Raw genomic sequence first — 18127 nt, 5'->3', positions numbered from 1 at the left:
GGTAGGACTGATGTTGAAGCTGAAACTCCAATCCTTTGGCCATCTGATGTGAAAAGCTGACTCATTTGAAAAGAACCTGATGCTGGTAAAGATTGAGGGCAGGAGGAGAAGGGGATGACAGAGGATGAGATGGTTGGATGGCATCACCAACTCAATGGACATGGGTTTGGGTGAACTCCGGGAGTTGGTGATGAACAGGGAGGCCTAGCGTGCTGCAGTTCATGGGATTGCAAAGAGTCGGACACAACTGAGCGACTGAACTGAACTAAATAACACGCAAAGCCACCCTAGACTGAAATGCCTTAATTGTCTCATAGAATTATAACAAGAATTGCATTAGAGTGTCAATGGCTAAGGATAGAGTTAAGAGATTTACAAGTGGAAATTTTCCCCTTTCTTCCCTTTCCCTGTGAATCCAAGCTTACCAATCATTTCTATCAAAGTCATAAAGTTATCAAGAATTAACGTACCTCTCTAACATTTAGCATCAGGATTTCTTTACTGTATTTACCATCGCCCAGAAGTGTTGGCTTCAGCATCACTTCGTTTCCTTTCCAAAACTTGGCAAATTTATTGAACTCCTGTTGGGATTACTCTCTGACTCCCACATCCTCCTTCTGTTCATCCTATCCCTGACTAATGTGTGACCTTTTTGTTGGAATTATTGAAATTCATTAATGGTCTTATTGTCTCTGATTGGCGGCATTTGTCAATGTGCTGTGGCATTCATCAAGCTCTCATTAGCCCCAACAAGGATCACTTCTGGCACTGACCGAACTTCAGAAACTAATTTTCCTTAACCGCATCAGCTCAGCTTCAACAGCCCTAGCTAATAAGCTACTAATGAGTTTGCTGTTGAGTTTGTAACAAAAAGAAATAGAATTAGTGAGTATTCAGCAAAGTTAAAAGATACTGAACTTTCAGAAAAGGATGTCATTTCTCTAGAGCACTGTTCTATAGAATGCCTTCCTGTGGAAGGGTATTGGGATGGCAGGAAATGGCTTTACCCCTGGGGGTGGGGGTGACAGTCCACATCCCCCTGCCTTTAGCCCTAACAATGTGATGTGTCTACGTCTAAGATGATTTCTGATTATCCCAGAGCCCAGAAAAGAAAGGCATTTACGTCAGTGTGAAACAGTGGAGACGCTGACTCACTCCTCGAAGGAACCTCAAGTGATCTCTTTATTGCTCAAGTAGCTTCTGAGAGTTTGAGAAAATGAATCTTGCCTTCAAAGTCATAAGGTTTGGGTTCTTACTAGCCATTGGGCAAATGATTTAACCTCTTAACCTTGGGCCCAGGTACATCTTCAGTAAAATAAGGATAACAAAACCTCACCTGTTCCCAAGAACAAAATTTGATCAGATGAATTCTGCGCAATGTCTCCTCAAAGATGGAACAGTGGGTCCCCCACAGATTTTGCTTTTTGCTGTCCTCACTCCCAACAATCACCTCCTTCCTCATTTTCACACCAAGAAGGTCGAAAGTTTCCTTCCACTATGGCTGGAGGAGTTTGGCTGCATTGTGGTGAAAAGCATAGTTTTCATGGACAATCTGCCAAGCTCCTCTAGTTTTGAAAGGGAATAACCTCTGTGGTAATTACCAAGCTGAAAACCCTCCAAGGTTTACTTGTTGTATGTCTCAGGAACTCAAACAGGGACTCTGTATCAACCTAGAGGAGTGGGATGGGGAGGGAGATGGGAGAGAGTTTCAAAAGGGAGGGGACATATGCACACTCCCTGGTGGCTCAGATGGTAAAGCATCTGTCTACAATGCAGGAGACCCAGGTTCAATCCCTGGGTTGGGAAGATCTCCTGGAGAAGGAAATGGCAACCCACTCCAGTATTCTTGCCTGGAAAATCCCATGGACGGAGGAGCCTGGTGGGCTACAGCCCATGGAGTCACAAAGAGTCAGACATGACCGAGCAACTTCACATACATATATGGCTGATTCATGTTGAGGTTTAATAGAAAACAACAAAATTCTGTAAAGCAATTATCCTTCAATTAAAAAACAAATTAATAAAAGTTTAAAAGAAAACAAAAAACCCTCCAAGGTTTGAACAAAAAAAGTGATGGATAGGAGAAGCTCTAGGATGGGAAGGAGAGGGCGCACTCAACATGCAGGGAATCTTGACATTTCCCACCACGGTCTGCCCTCCTCCACAAGGCTTATGTCACTCTGATCCTGGTCCCTCTTGGTCAAAGTTGGTCCCCCAAAATGGTGTGCTCCTTCTAACAGCTCATCCTCCTTCAGTCAGCTTCATCTCCTTAGTTCTAGTCTTTGGGATAAAAGTCCTCAATTAAACAGGGCACAGTCCTTGACCTTGGGAAACTCACAAGATAATAGAGGCAGAAGCTGGGGAAAGAGATAGTTATAGTGACATGAGATAAGTGGTCTCATGAGAGGACATACAAGGTGATACAGCAGCATCAAGAAGGAAAAGACCAGCCTGCAGAAAACTTTCATAGAGGAAGTTAGTTTTACACCACATACAGTTGACATCGCAGAGTCAGACATGACTGAGTGACTGAATTGAACTAAATAGTTAACACCTGAGAAGGACTCCTGTATGACCTGGCTCAGGCTCCTGAGATTAATCCCTTAGTGATGTGGGCACCAGGAGGTACAGCATCCACCCCAGTCTGCCCACTGCAGCCTGTGAGTGAGGGGTTGAGCTGCTGGCCTCGCCAAGGTGACTGCAGGCTGGGGGCTGATGCTACCACCTGTGCTTGCCTTTAGCATCAGCAGATAGCTCCTGGAGCTACTTGGAAACAACATTGCTTGGAAAGTATTGACATATATTAGTATAATTTCTAGAAGAATTAGTAGAACCATATTATACATCAGAGTATTTATAGTCAGGGTTCACCTGGTAGAAACCGGCACAATTTCTTCCTTAAGAATCCTAAAACCAAATAACCCACAGGATGCTCATCTTAAAAATCATAATGCCATCCACTCCCAAAGCCACTGCCCTAGTTAAGACTCTCATTACCTTTAATGAAATTCTTAGGGCACACTCCTAACTGTTTCCCTCACTCCTGGATTCCAATATTAATCCTGACAGTCCTCCTCAGAGTACAGCTAAGACCACAGTCGTTAATGTCCCCTACATTGCAGCTGTCATCCCCAAAATGTTCTATCTCTCCAGTCTTGTCTCTCACCGCACCCCACCACAGCCCAGTCCATCAGTCTCGCTGTTCCATGAACACCCTCAGCTTTTGCTCAAATATTCCCTCCACCAAGAATACATCCCACACACCACAACCAGTCTTTGCCTTTCAAAGTTTTTCCCTAATATCCAAGCCTTGCAAAGACATCCTCCCTGATGAAGCCTTGACATTTTATTATTCAAATGTGATGATTTCCTCCTCTGAGCCCCCATCTCACTTAGCTAGGAATTCTCTTGTGACCCTTCACTTATTAGCACATGACCCTGGGAAAATGGTAAGGGGTTTGATTTAGGTCATACCTGAATGTTCTAGTGGTTTTCCCTACTTTCTTCAATTTAAGTCTGAATTTGGCAATAAGGAGTTCATGATCTGAGCCACAGTCATTTCCCGGTCTAGTTTTTGTTGATGGTATACAGCTTTTCCATCTTTGGCTGCAAAGAATACAATCAATCTGATTTTGGTATTCACCATCTGGTGATGTTCATGTGTAGAGTGTTCTCTTGTGCTGCTGGAAAAGAGTGTTTGCTATGACCAGTGCATTCTCTTGGCAAAACTCTATTAGCCTTTACCTTGCTTCATTCTATACTCCAAGGCCAAATTTATCTGTTACTCCAGACATTTCTTGAGTTCCTACTTTTGCATTCCAGTCCCCTATAATGAAAAGGACATCTTTTTTGGGTGTTAGTTCTAGAAGATCTTGTAGGTCTTCATGGAACCATTCAATTTCAGCTTCTTCAGCATTACTGGTTGAGGCATAGACTTGGATTACTGTCATAATAAATGGTTTCCCTTGGAAATAAACAGAGATCATTCTGTCATTTTTGAGACTGCATCCAAGTACTGCATTTCAGACTCTTTTGTTGACTGTGATGGCTACTCCATTTCTTCTAAGGGATTCTTGGCCACAGTAGTAGATATAATGGTCATCTAAGTTAAATTCAACCATTCCTGTTCATTTTAGTTCATTGATTCCTAAAATGTCGATGTTCACTCTTGCCATCTCCTCTTTGACCACTTCCCATTTGCCTTGATTCATGGACCTAACATTCCAGGTTCCTATGCAATATTGCTCTTTACAGCATCAGACTTTACTTCCATCACTAGTCACATCCACAACTGGGTGTTGTTTTTGCTTTGGCTCCATCTCTTCATTCTTTCTGGAGTAATTTTCCACTGATCTCCAGTAGCATATTGGACACCTACTGACCTGGGGAGTTTATCTTACAGTGTCCTATCTTTTTGCCTTTTCATATTGTTCATGGGGTTCTCAAGGCAAGAATACTGAAGTGGTTTGCCATTCCGTTCTCCAGTGGACCATGTTTTGTCATATTAGATTTGATAGACAGAGTGCCTGAAGAACTATGGATGGAGGTTCATGATATTGAACAGGGGGCATTGATCAAGACCATCCCCAAGAAAAAGAAATGCAAAAAGGCAAAATGGTTGTCTGATGAGGTCTTACAAATAGCTGAGAAAAGAAGAGACGCAAAAGGCAAAGGAGAAAAGGAAAGACATACCCATTTGAATTCAGAGCTCCAAAGAATAGCAAGGAGAGATAAGAAAGCCTTCCTCAGTAACTAGTGCAAAGGAATAGAGGAAAACAATAGAATGAGAAAGACTAGAGATCTCTTCAAGAAAATTAGAGATACCAAGGGAACATTACATGCAAAGATGGGCTCGATAAAGGACAGAAATGGTATGGACCTAACAGAAGCAGAATATATCAAGAATACATAGAATAACTTTACAAGAAAGATCTTCATGACCCAGATAATCACAATGGTGTGATCACTGACCTAGAGCCAGACATCCTGGAATGTGAAGTCAAGTGGGCCTTAGGAAGCATCACTATGAACAAAGCTAGTGGAGGTGATGAAATTCCAGTTGAGCTATTTCAAATCCTAAACGATGATGCTGTGAAAGTGCTGCACTCAATATGCCAGCAGATTTGGAAAACTCAGCAGTGGCCACGGAACTGGAAAATGTCAGTTTTCATTCCAATCCCAAAGAAAGGCAATGCCAAAGAATGCTCAAACTACTGCACAATCGCACTCATCTCACAAGCTAGCAAAGTAATGCTCAAAATTCTCCAAGCCAGGTTTCAATAGTACATGAACTGTGAACTTCCAGATGTTCAAGCTGGTTTTAGAAAAGGCAGAGGAACCAGAGATCAAATTGCCAACTCGATTGGATCATCAAAAAAGCAAGAGACTTCCAGAAAAACATCTACTTCTGCTTTATTGACTATGCCAGAAACTGTGGAAAATTCGTAAAGAGATGGGAATACCAGACCACCTGACCTATCTCCTGAGAAATCTGTATGCAGATCAAGAAGCAATAGTTAGAACTGGACATGGAACAACAGACTGGTTCCAAACAGGAAAAGGACTACGTCAAGGCTGTATATTGTCACCCTGTTTATTTAACTTATATGCAGAGTACACCATGATAAATGCTGGACAGGATGAAGCACAAGCTGGAATCAAGATTACCAGGAGAAATATCAATAACCTCAGATATGCAGATGACACCACCTTTACGGCAGAAAGTGAAGAAGAACTAAAGAGCCTCTTGATGAAAGTGAAAAAGGAAAGTGAAAAAATTGGCTTAAAACTCAACATTCAGAAAACTAAGATCATGGCATCTGGTCCCATCACTTCATGGCAAATATATGGGGAAACCATGGAAACTGTGACAGACCTTATTTTGAGGGGCTCCAAAATCACTACAGATGGTGACTGCAGTCATGAAATTAAAAGATGTTTGCTCTTTGGAAGGAAAGTTATGACCAAACTAGATAGCATATTAAAAAGCAGAGACATTACTTTGCCAACAAAGTCTAGTCAAAGCTATGGTTTTTTCAGTAGTCATGTATAGTTGTGAGAGTTGGACTATAAAGAAAGCTGAGCACTGAAGAATTGATGCTTTTTAACTGTGGTGTTGAAGAAGACTCTTGACAGTCCCTTGGTCAGCAAGGAGATCCAACCAGTCCATCCTAAAGGAAATCAGTCCTGAATATTCATTAAAAGGACTGATGCTGAAGCTGAAACTCCAATACTTTGGCCACCTGACGTGAAGAATTGACTCATTGGAAAAGACCCTGATGCTGGGAAAGATTAAAGGTGGGAGGAGAAGGGGACAACAGAAGATGAGATAGTTGGATGGCATCACCAACTCAAAGGACATGTGTTTGAGTAAACTCTGGGAGTTGATGATGGACTGGGAGGCCTAGTATGCTGCAGTCCATGGGGTCGCAAAGAGTTGGACACGACTGAGCAACTGAACTGAACTGGGAAAATCACTTAAGCATAGAGAATCATACCTACCTTACATGGTTGTTGAAAGGATTAAATGAGATTAAAAATAACTTGGAGGGACTTACCTGGTGATTCAGTAGTTAAGACTCTGAGCTCCCAATGCAGAGGGCATGGATTCAGTGTCTGGTCTGGGAACTAAGATTCCACATGCCATACAACCAGCCTAAAAAATAAAATAAATAGAAAATATAAATAAATAAAAATAACTGTGAGTAGTGCCGGGCATATGAAGTACTCAATCTATGGTAGCTTTTCTGGTAGCTATTTTTTTTTTGTCTCTAATCACACACACACACACACACACACACACTGTGAGCCCTGAGGACAAGTGCCAGTGCTGTTCATCTTTGTGTCCCTTGCAGGACCTCTCATGTGGTTTCTCCTCAAAAAACGTTGATCGAATTGGAAATGCCAGCCTCCCAACTAAAACAGTAATTCTTAACATCCAGAGAAAAAGCTCTAAGAAGAGGAATAACTCACACCCTTTGTCACTACATGCAGGCTTCATCAATATATCTCTTTTACCTCCTTGAGTCATTTGTTCTCGACAGACTAGGTATTGTCTTACCTAATAAGGACACCGACATATATCCAACTCATATCGTAACTACTTGATTTCTATAGCATCTCAAAAATGTAAGGGCTTGTCTCCCAGACTGAATTGTGTGATTTCTATTTCCTCGATTTGTGTAGGGGTCACAGAGGAGGGTGGAGTGACTCTCTCCCCTCTGTTTTAGTAGTGAGGACCCAAAAACAGAACTCAGTACAGAACTGTGTTCCAGAAAATGTTCCCTAGATATTGTTGAGCCAGACTCTCACTCATATTTCTTCAAGTTGAACAAGCTGATGGATATTCATGCACATTTCTTAGTGAAGTTGCTAAGGAAGCCAAAGATCAGTCTAGGGAAGCGGGGGCCCAGCCGAGCCTGGCAGGTCTCTCTCCCCTCAGCTTTGTCCATACTTCATTGTCCTTGGGACAGCTCGCTCATGTTTCCTCCTGCACAGGCCAGACAAGGCCAAAGGTTCTCAGATGTGCTAAGGCTATCAGGGCTGAGATACCATTTGGAGTTAAGTCTTGATGGAGTGTACTAAGAAATCATCTTGTTATGTTGGTGTTCTCAAAGCTTTTCTGCCCTCCTGTTCATTCTATCAGAAGCTGATCAGAGGGAAGGATATTAAACCATCCATCAAAGGTCTTTGCTTGAGGGAAACAATCATAAAGAATGTATTTGTTAAAAGTGTTTTGTTGTTTAATTGGAAGAAGAATAGGTACATATGTTGGGGCTTCCCAGGTGATAAAGTATCCGCCTGCCAATGTAGGAGACACAAGAGATGCAGGTGCTATCCCTGGGTCAGGAAGATCCCCTGGAAGACCCCCTGAAGGAGGGCATGGCAACACACTCCAGTGTTCTTGCCTGGAGAATCCCATGGACAGAGGAGCCTGGCAGGCTACAGTCCATGGGGTTGCAGAGTCAGACACAATTGAGCACCTGAGCACAGAGCACACAGAGGCACATGTGTATGTATAATGAATAAATGAATGCATAAATATATAAATGAATCACTTTGCTCTACACCTGAAACTATCACAACATGGTTAATCAATTATACTCCAGTATGAAATGAAATGGCACCCCACTCCAGTACTCTTGCCTGGAAAATCCCACGGAAAGAGGAGCCTAATAGGCTGCAGTCCATGGAGTCGCTAAGAGTCCAACACGACTGAGCGACTTCACTTTCACTTCTCACTTTCATGCATTGGAGAAGGAAATGGCAACCCACTCCAGTGTTCTTGCCTGGAGAATCCCAGGGACAGGGGAGCCTGGTGGGCTGCCGTCTATGAGGTCGCACAGAGTCGGACACGACTGAAGTGACTTAGCAGCAGCAGCAGCATGAAATGAAAAGTCTTTATAAACATACTTTCTTTTTAAGTGCATGATCAAGAAAAGGGAAGAAAAACAACCATCCCTTCATGTATGCAGAGAGACAGGAAATCTTATCTTCATCTGAGATTTAGAGAGAGAAACGTTAGAGACTGAACAAGCCAGCAACATTCCCCAGAGAAATGGTGAACTTATTTCCCAGTGGAGATAGATGCGTCCTGTTCATCCTCACCTCTTATACTAAGTGTAAATTTTGATGTCTGAGTCTTTTGGTGGCCCCCAAGATTGGACTTGGATGTCCTTAATGTACCCTGGTCTTTCCCTCTTATAGTAATGGGTCATCCCACTGTCCAGCCACTTCCCTCTTTATCCATCTTCAGCTTACTCCAGCCCACCTGGCAGGTGCTTCAGATTCAAGAGACCTTAATTTGCATTCTGATATATTGCTATTAAGACTGAAAACTGCTACTTATTGTTATAGAGGACAATTGGCAATATTTGTCTAATCTTATCATATCTTTTGGGCTTCCCTGGTGGCTTTAAAAATTATAAAAGAACAGTCTTTGATCTGGCAGTTCTTACACATTTAACCGAACACTTAATCTTCCAAGTGAAGGATGAACAGGAATGATCCTCTCTCAACAGGAAATGAGTTCATCATTTGTTCTGAAAGATGCTGCTTTGAAGGCAAGAATCGTGACTATCCTGCTCCATCTTCAATTTTCAGGAGTCAAGACTGTCCCTAACACCCATAGGCATTCAATAAATATTTAAGTGAACAATTGACCTTACCAAAAATTCAAATTGCCTTCATCATGTAAAACCTATTTTTATAAACTCAGTGTGCTCCTCTTCCAAACGGGACAGTTAACTAGTCCTATTGTTTTGAAAGGGCAAAACAGGGCGTCTCTGAAGCTCTTCCTGAGTTGAAAACTGAAACATTTATTACTGACATTTAAGTGTTGCTCCCACCTACTCCCCCTTTGCAAATATTTCTGAAGAAAATTCATTTCCAGATAGATATATCCTCATTTACATCTAATTCTCTGCATATTACACTCAGTGGAGGAGGGCCAGCAAAGGTTAGGGCATCGGAGAAAGGTGACAACCAGAGACTCGAGTGAATGCAGAGCTTTAATTGGCAATTAGTCAGAATGAAGTAAGAGATGGTGGAACTGGGTGCCTGTTCTAGTACGCAGCAAAGAACTCTGCATTGTGACTGCATTACAAAGAACACGGAAGATATCTTTCCATTTTATCTAAGTCAATGTACTTAAGGGCAGAGAGGTGTTTGTCACAGTCATTACTGTCCTGAAGGGTCAGTAATGAAGTCCCTCTTGGATTCCTGATATCAGTAATTTGGGTCTTCTCTCTTTTATTCATGGTCTAGCTAGAGGTTTATATATTCTGTTGCTCTTCAAAAAATACCAGCTTTTGTTTTCATTGTTCCTCTCATTTTCTAGTCTCTATTTCATATATATATATGTATATATACACAATGATGTATATCACACTGCATGTGTATATATATATATATATATATATATATATATATATCTACTCTCAGATATATATATATACTCTGAAGCTGAAACTCCAGTACTTTGGCCACCTGATGCGAAGAACTGACTCATTGGAAAAGACCCTGATGTTGGAAAAGATTGAAGGCAGGAGAAGGGGGTGACAGAGAATGAGAGGGTTGGATGGCATCACCAACTTGATGAACATGAGTTTGAGCAAGGTCCAGGAGTTGGTGATGGACAGGGAAGCCTGGCGTGCTGCAGTCCCTGGGGTCACAGAGAGTTGGACATGATGGAGTGACTGAACGGAACTGACTCTTATCTTTACTACTTAAATTCCTTGCTTTGGACTTAACTCGTTTTTCTTTTTCTATGTGAAAGCTTAGATCACTGGTTTGAAACCTCTCTTCTCTTCCCATATAAGCATTTAAAACTATAAATTTCCTCTGTACGCTGCTTTGAATACATGCCACAATTCTTAATATATTGAAGGAGCAATTCAAATTTCAAGGGGTATGCAAGTCAAGCTGTGTTCCTCGAAGATTTAAAAAGCTGATCATTTCCTCATACAACACCCCCCACACACACACACACACACATACACAATCACAATGTTGATATTTGGTTAATTTAGATAAGGAGTATACCTTTGTTCATCACACTCATTTCTACTTTCCTGGAAACTTTCTGAAAAACAATTGGAGTTTTAAAAGAGTGCACAGAAAGTTATTGGGGCAACTGCCTTGTTTTACAGGGCTTCCCAGGCTAATGCAGGAGACATAGGTTCATCCCTGGGTCCAGAAGATCCTATGGAGGAGGAAATGGCAACCCACTCCGGTATTCTTGCCTACAAAATTTCAAGAACAGAGAAGACTGGCAGGCTACAGTCCATAGTATCGCAAAGAGTCAGATACGACTGAGCACAAATGCTTGTTTTACAAGAGAGACAGTGAGCTTACAATCATGGTAAGGCACTAAGAAGCCGCCATCTTCAATAACAAGGTTTGGATTGTTGAAAACAAGCCTAGGAGAGAAGGACCAGCTGGTGGGAATGAACAATGGACTGTCATGAGGGAGGATCTCATTTTCACCTCTGAGCTGCTGCAGGGAGACTCCAGGGTGTGGTGATGTTCTCATTAGCAGCTCAGGTTCAGCCCAGGCTTCTCTACCTTCTACACCGCGTAACATCAGTGCTATTTCCTGCAGACCCCAGGACCTCAGCAGGCACCCGCTGCTCACCAAGATGACTGTGGAGACATCCCTTCCCACATGGGAACATGAGCAATCCTGAGAGCTGTCCACCGTCCAGAGTGTGACATGAAGGAACAGATGTCATCAGCCCCAGGACAGAGAGTAGGTGGAAAGCAAGTCTGGGATGAACAGAGAGAAATGCAGATTTTTAAATGTTCACAAAGGCAGGGAGAGAGGAAGAAAGGGTAGAATATAAAATAACACCTACGCTATGGCTACAAATTCATGCACCCATGTTTTCTCAGATTACCAGTTCAGTTTCTCATGCCTTGGTCTGATGACGTGGGACCTGCAGTCCACACCGCCTCCAAGGCCCAACAAGCGATTTCTGGGCCTGTCTTACTGAACAATACTTTTAATTTCATCCACTTTTGGCCCCTCACCATGGTAAAAAGATGTCCTTCCCAAAGTTACAGGCCCTGGGACCTGTAACTTTCCAAAGTTACAAGCCCTGGGACCTGTAACTTCCCAAAGTTACAGGCCATGGGACCAAAGTGACACTGGGCTTTCACTGGGGAGTAAAGTCAAGCTGGGAGAAGGCAATGGCACCCCACTCCAGTATTCTTGCCTGGAGAATCCCAGGGATGGGGGAGCCTGGTGGGGTGCCGTCTATGGGGTCGCACAGAGTCGGACACGACTGAAGCGACTTAGCAGCAACAGCAGCAAAGTCAAGCTGTGTTCCACAGAGGATTAAAAAGGTGATCATGTCTGGGCTTCCCCAGTGGCTCAGTGGTAAAGAATCTGCCTGCCAGTGCAGGAAACCCAGGTTTGATTTCTGGTCCAGGAAGATCCCACATAGCCCCCTAGGAGCCGCTATGCCCATGCACCACAACTGCTGTGTGCCCTAGAGCCCAGGAGCCGCAACTACTGACCCCACAACCACAACAGCTGAGCTCCTGCACCTGGAGCTCGTGCCCTGAGACGCACCGCAACGCGAAGCCCACACCCCACAACTACAGAGGAGCCCCCACTCGCCGCAACTAGAGGAAGAGCCTAAGCGGCAACAAAGTCCCAACACAGCCAAAAATAAATAGAATTATTTTAAAAACAAATTAAAAGCTTATCATTTCCAATCTTCTTGTGAGGCTCTCTTCCCATTTAACTACCTGATTCTTCAAACTTGTCTACAAAAATACTCCTGTGATACAGCCTTTGGTTAGCGCTTCCAAAGGCTGTTCTTCTCACCTGAGGCTCTTATTAAAAGGAAGTTTGATTCATTAGGGCTGAGGTGAGAACTGAGATTCTGCATCTCTAAAAGCTCCCAGGGATGCTGAGGTTGAAGGTCCATGGACCACAGTTTGAGCAGCTGGCTTCTATAGTTCTTAGTACTTACTATAGTCCTTAGTATTAAATATTAAGCACTTGTGTTTCTTGTCCTTAGTAGGTCTACAATAAACCTGACTTGGAGGGATGGCTTTTTGATTGAAGTATAGTTGATTTACAATGCTGTCTTAGATTCTGATGCTGCTGTTGTTGTTGTTCAGTCACTAAGTCGTGTTCAACTCTTGGTGACCTATGGACTGCTGCTCACCAGGCTCCTCTGTCCTCCACTACCTCCCGGAGTTTGCTCAAATTCATGTCGATGATGCTATCCCAACCATCTCATCCTCTTCGACTCCATACTCCTTTTGCCTTCAATCTTTCCCAGAATCAAGATCTTTTCCAATGAGTTGACTCTTCACACCAGGGGGCCAAAGTATTAGAGCTTTTAGTTTCTGCTGTACAGCAAAGTGAATCAGCTATATGTATACATATACCCCTCTTTTTTGGATTTCCTTCCCATTTAGGTCACCACAGGGCATTGAGGAAAGTTCCCTGTGCTATACAGCAGGTTCTCATTGGTTATCTGTTTTATATACAGTATCAATAGTGTATATATGTCAATCCCAATCTCCTAATTCATCCCATGGAGCTATGATTGAATTTATTAAATGTTTCTACAGTAGTAGAATAAAGAGGGAAAGCTTTACCAACACATCAGTCTTTCACCCTACTCATGTTCCCTCTCTTTTCTTGGAGTTAAGGAAGCCAGGGCATAATTGGGTGGAGGCAGACTTGGCAAAGTGGTGTTTCTTTTCTGGCTTATAGAGCAAAACAAGAAAGGTTGGAGGTGGAGTCAGTGGTGGAGGTCTCTGCCCATGTGGCCAGTGATCCAGCACCATGGGATGAACCTGCTTTTCCTGTTTGTAGCAGCTCTCCTCCCTAACCTCATGACAATTACTGGCCAAAATTGCAGAACTGTCTGTTTTTTACTCTCCCCCTACTATTTCTGTCTTGTACACCTGTATACAAACAAGTGTACTCCCTGAAATTTGAATTGTTCCTTCTGCCTCTACAATGGAAACTGTAGGATTTTATACTCTCAAAAGCCAACTATAGTGATGACATCACTGTCTTCTAACCCAGCCTCATTCTGTGGAGACCTGCACACATATCCTTCACCCTCCCTTGATTATTAGAGATGAAATGGAATCTCAATGCAATTTGAGTCCCCGTAACTTGTCTTTTTGAATAAACCTCTAATAATCTCTTTTTAATTTCATTTCAATACTATTATCTTCAATTATGGGCTCCGTGTCTACAACAATCCCTCACTCTCAAGGCCAAGTTCTGTTCTCTCCTTGTAGTTGGAAATGCAGGCTTATCCAGCTTTGCAAAAGAGATCATCCTTGAGAATGTTCATGTCGGGGGCCTGAGTTCTGAGGTTCACCTGTGTGTGACCCCAGCTAAGAGACTGAACTAGAGCATGAACTCTCTTTTAGGCCTAACATTCTGTGATTCTGGAAGAGTTCATGCAAACAAAAGCATGTAAAATACTAAAGAATGTCTGTTGGGACTTCCCTGCTGGTCCAGTGGCTAAGACTCCACGCTCCCAATGCAGGGGGCCCAGGTTCTATCCCTGGTCAGGGAACTAGATCCCACATGCCACAGCTAAGACTCAATGCAGCTAAATAAATTTTTTTAAATATATATTATCTGTTTGGATATATGTGATGGGTTGCAATTGTATATGCACATACACGGAGCTACTGAATAAGGAGAATCAACCTCACTTGTTGAGTCTCTGCTAAACAGCAGATGCTGTGTTCATGGTGCTTTTCCTGGCATAGACTTCAGTCTCAAGCTGCTTACAGACAAACGGACACAGTCAGGAGTAGACCACAGCCAGTCTCAAAGCCTAGACTTGCCAAGGGAAACAGATTAAAATTCACAGTAGATAGGAACATGGTGGTTTATTTCTGATTGATTGATTGGTGAACTGATTAAGCATAGTCCCTGATTAGCTGGCAGGCATACTTTGGCCACATGATGCGAAGAGTTGACTCATTAGAAAAGACCCCAATGTAAGAAAGATTGAAGGCAGGATGAGAAGGGGATGACAGAGCATGACCAACTCGATGGACATGAGTTTGAGCAAGCTTCAGGAGCTGGTGATGGACAGGGAAGCCTGGTGTGCTGCAGTCCATGGGGTCGCAAAGAGTCAGACATGACTGAACTGAACTGAATAATAACATAGTGTGCTATGTGTTGGGCTTCCCCTCGATGGCTCAGCAGTAAAGTATCTGCCAGCAATGCAGGAGATGTAAGAGATGTGGGTTCAATCCCTGGGTCAGGAAAAGCTCCTGGAGGAGGCCATGGCAACTCACTCCAGTATTCCTGCCTGGAAAAGTCCATGGACAGAGAAGCCTGGTGGGCTACAGTCCACAGGGCTGCAAAGAGTGGGACATGACCGAGCAACTGAACAACATATAGATAAGAGATTCCGAAACATGTTCAGGGGTGGGGGTGGCAGAGTGCGTGTATTAGCCTTGGAAGAACGTGGGCTGCTTGGTTACCATTACTACTTACTTTTCCCATGAGCAGAACCACAAGTGAGCTCGCCATCCTGGCCCCATCTGGGAGCATGCTGCCCAGTCCACTGCTTTGTAAGATGTTCGGAAGAGTTTCCAATTCCCTTGTCAATAGAGAAAACATGTCCCCTAAGTGTATCTGTTGGTGTTGATCCCCTTGTCTACAGGTCAGGTAAACAGGGCACTGTGATTGTGTCCACATGTGGAAAAGTGGCTATGGGGCAGTTTGCAAGTTTGCCCAAGAAGCCAACGTCCTCCCCTTCCCCTGGAAGGAGACAGAAACCTTTTTTTTTTTTTAAGGTTATTACTTTACTATTTATTTATTTGGCCATGCAACATGAGGGATCTTAGTTCACTGACCAGGGATCAAACCCACACCCCCTGCAAGGGCAGCATGGAGTCTTAACCACTGGACCATCAAGGAAGTAAGTCCCAGACAGAAAGCTCTGATGCTGTTTCACGAGGCCCCGAGGGAGGCAGCTGCCTCTAGCCTGTGGCTCCCAGGAGCTTTGCTCCAGGAATCATTCAGCCACTAAAAGTCCATCAGAGAGGATCATAAAACGTCTGTAATTCACCATGGCACCTGGACACAGAGACAGGCTGGAACTGTCCCCACCTGTTTCCACCGCTGCTGGTTTCAAGGGGGATGCAAAGTCCAATGAGATTGATTCCTGATAGGTGGATAGGAGACAGCGCTAGAGAACCCATATCAGAAAGGACTGGATGTTAATGCAGGATCATGGGTGTGCTGTTATTATAGAAGTACAGTTACTAATAACTAAATCAGTCCTGCCTGTTGGGAAAAACAAGAGTCAAGGCAAGGGTCTCCCCTTACTTCACAGACCAGAGAAATTTCACCAGGTTACAGGGGGCTCTGTTCATGTGTGAGGTGTAGTGAATCAGTGTTCAGAGCAAGAACTGTAGTTTTTGCATGCTCATTTGCTCAGTGGTGTCCGACACTGTGTGACCCCATGGACTGTAGCCCACCAGACTCCTCTGTCCTTGGGATTCTCCAGGCAAGAATACTGGAGAGGGCTGCCATTTCCTCCTCCAGGGGATATTCCCAACCCAGGAATCAAACCAGAGTCTCATACAGCTCCTGCATTGGCAAGATGGTTCTTTACCACTGAGCCACCAGGGAAGCCCCAATTGTAGTTTTAAATGCTTAGATACAAACTAATAGCGGGGAAAATGAAATGAAAATTTAATCAATCTAGAAGAACACAGACAAGGAAAAAGAGAAATAAACAGAAACAGAGGGGGAAAGCAGACCAAACAGGAAATGTTTTACAATGTGAAACAGCAGAAAATAATCCGAAAACATCAGTAATCATTATTCATACAAATGTGTCACGTCAGTGATCACTATTAGTACAAACTAATACAAAGGCCTGTATTAAGGCCTTGTTAATACAGAGATGGTTGATTAGATTTTTTAATTTCAGTATATACCCTTCACAAAAGAACTTTGACACAAAAAAACTGGAAAAAATGCACCAAGCAAATGTCAACCAAAGGAAAACTGGAATAGCTGTTTCAGTATCAGACAAAGCAGACTGTAAGACAAAAAGTGTTATTTGATTTGAAAGGGTTTATAGTCAAATTATTAAAGGGGTTATTTGCATTGAGCTGGCCAAAAAGTTCATTTGGAATGTAGCTAGGCTGTTCAATAAAGGTCTTGGTGAAAACGCAAACTGTGCCTAAGCCCACACACTGCAGCTACTGAGCCCATGTACTGCAACTGGAGAAACCTGCACACTGCAATGAAGACCCAGAACAGCCAAAATAATAATAAATAAGTGCTTCCATTGCTCAGTAGCTAAGTCGTGTCTGACTCTTTTTTGACCCCATGGACTGCAGCACGCCAGGCTTCCCTGTCCTTCATAACCTCCAGGAGTTTGCTCAAACACTTGTCCATTGAGTTGGTGATGCCAAAGAAATTAAAAAAAAAAAAAAAACTAATCACAGGACAGCAGACAAACTTTCTTCTCTACTTTCAAGCAGGTGTTGGCTCCAGGAAGAAGGGTAGAGAGACTGAAGTTAGTAAGAACGAAGATGAGTAATAAAACTCTTCAAAGAAGCTGCTTCTCAGTTTAACAGAGTGTGTTTTTTCCTTTTTATCAATGAAGCCAGTTGCTAGGGCAGGAAGGGCAGTGGGGGGTGGGGGCGGTGATGGGAGGTCTGGGAGAGAAGGTGGGTAGGAGCGGTCAGAGATGCTGACAGCTTGTCATCTCCGTGACGTGCACAGCTGCTTGGGTTGTATTTTAAACGGGATCACATCCCAGGGTAGACACCGCGTCTGGATTTATGATCCACCCCGTGATCTGTCACTTTTATGTATATGCACACACACGAGGGAGTGGAGTGGTTTCCATAGAGAGGAAAGATCACGGCCCACTTACAAACAATTCAAGAAAAGGAGCCGGCGACCCCAGAGAAGACAGAAGTTCGGGGGGGATGTTCCTGGGGCAGACCTCTCGGTTCTGAAGCTGCCCGCCCGCCTCACTGAGCATTTGCACTCCAGAGTGAAGTCTGCTCACAGGTAAGGCTCTGGTTGGGGACTTCCCTACGAAGGATCACTTGATTTGCCCTTAATTATGCAGGAGGTGCTGGGGACTGGATGGGGTGAGCGATAAGAGTTGCAAGCACCCCTGGGGGCACTGTGCTGAACCGTCAATGTCTGTGTTTTAAATGGGGAGAAGGCAGCCCCAAAGGGACCAAGGGGAAGTTTCTCAGGGGGGGCAAGAGCATCCTCCCCCCATTAGTAGAGAGGCCTGCTTTGCAAAAGGTAATAGACTGGAAGCAGGATGGGTTCTCACAAATGTGTTTTTCTGAACAGAGTCCAGTTGTGAACATGAAAATCGTGTTTCCAGATGGGGTGGATGGGGAAGATGGGGGTGGAAACCGGGGTACCAGTCCCCGCTGCCTGACCGATGGGGAAAATGCTTGCATTTCCTGGTTGCTAAGGCATCTCCTTTCGTTCTCTTCATACACCTGTGAGGCAGGTAACGCCTGCTTTTTAAGATGCGGTGACTGAGAGGTTAAGTGACTGATGGAAGGCATTTGAGGGTGAGGGAGGTTCGCAGCCCAGGTCCTCTGCCCTCACAGCCTGGAGTCCTTTCCCCCTGGC

The 18127-nt window shown here is 43.7% G+C and overlaps 1 long non-coding RNA gene and 1 other non-coding gene across 2 annotated transcripts in view; one reads left to right on the top strand and one right to left on the bottom strand.

Annotated features, from left to right (window-relative positions):
• The window catches only part of LOC138990519 (uncharacterized), a 54288-nt gene that overhangs the window by 30689 nt on the left and 5472 nt on the right, over positions 1-18127 (bottom strand). Inside the window, exon 2 of the long non-coding RNA XR_011466660.1 lies at positions 6558-6655. This is a non-coding gene — a long non-coding RNA (uncharacterized lncRNA). The remainder of the gene's footprint in view (positions 1-6557; positions 6656-18127) is intronic.
• Positions 1735-1806, top strand: TRNAC-ACA (transfer RNA cysteine (anticodon ACA)). The gene has a single exon. It is a non-coding gene; the product is annotated as a tRNA-Cys (tRNA).

The sequence above is a fragment of the Bos mutus genome, chromosome 13, assembly GCF_027580195.1.
Source record: "Bos mutus isolate GX-2022 chromosome 13, NWIPB_WYAK_1.1, whole genome shotgun sequence".
NCBI classification, from domain to species: Eukaryota; Metazoa; Chordata; class Mammalia; order Artiodactyla; family Bovidae; genus Bos; species Bos mutus.
This window is presented reverse-complemented; position numbering and strand designations above follow the sequence as displayed.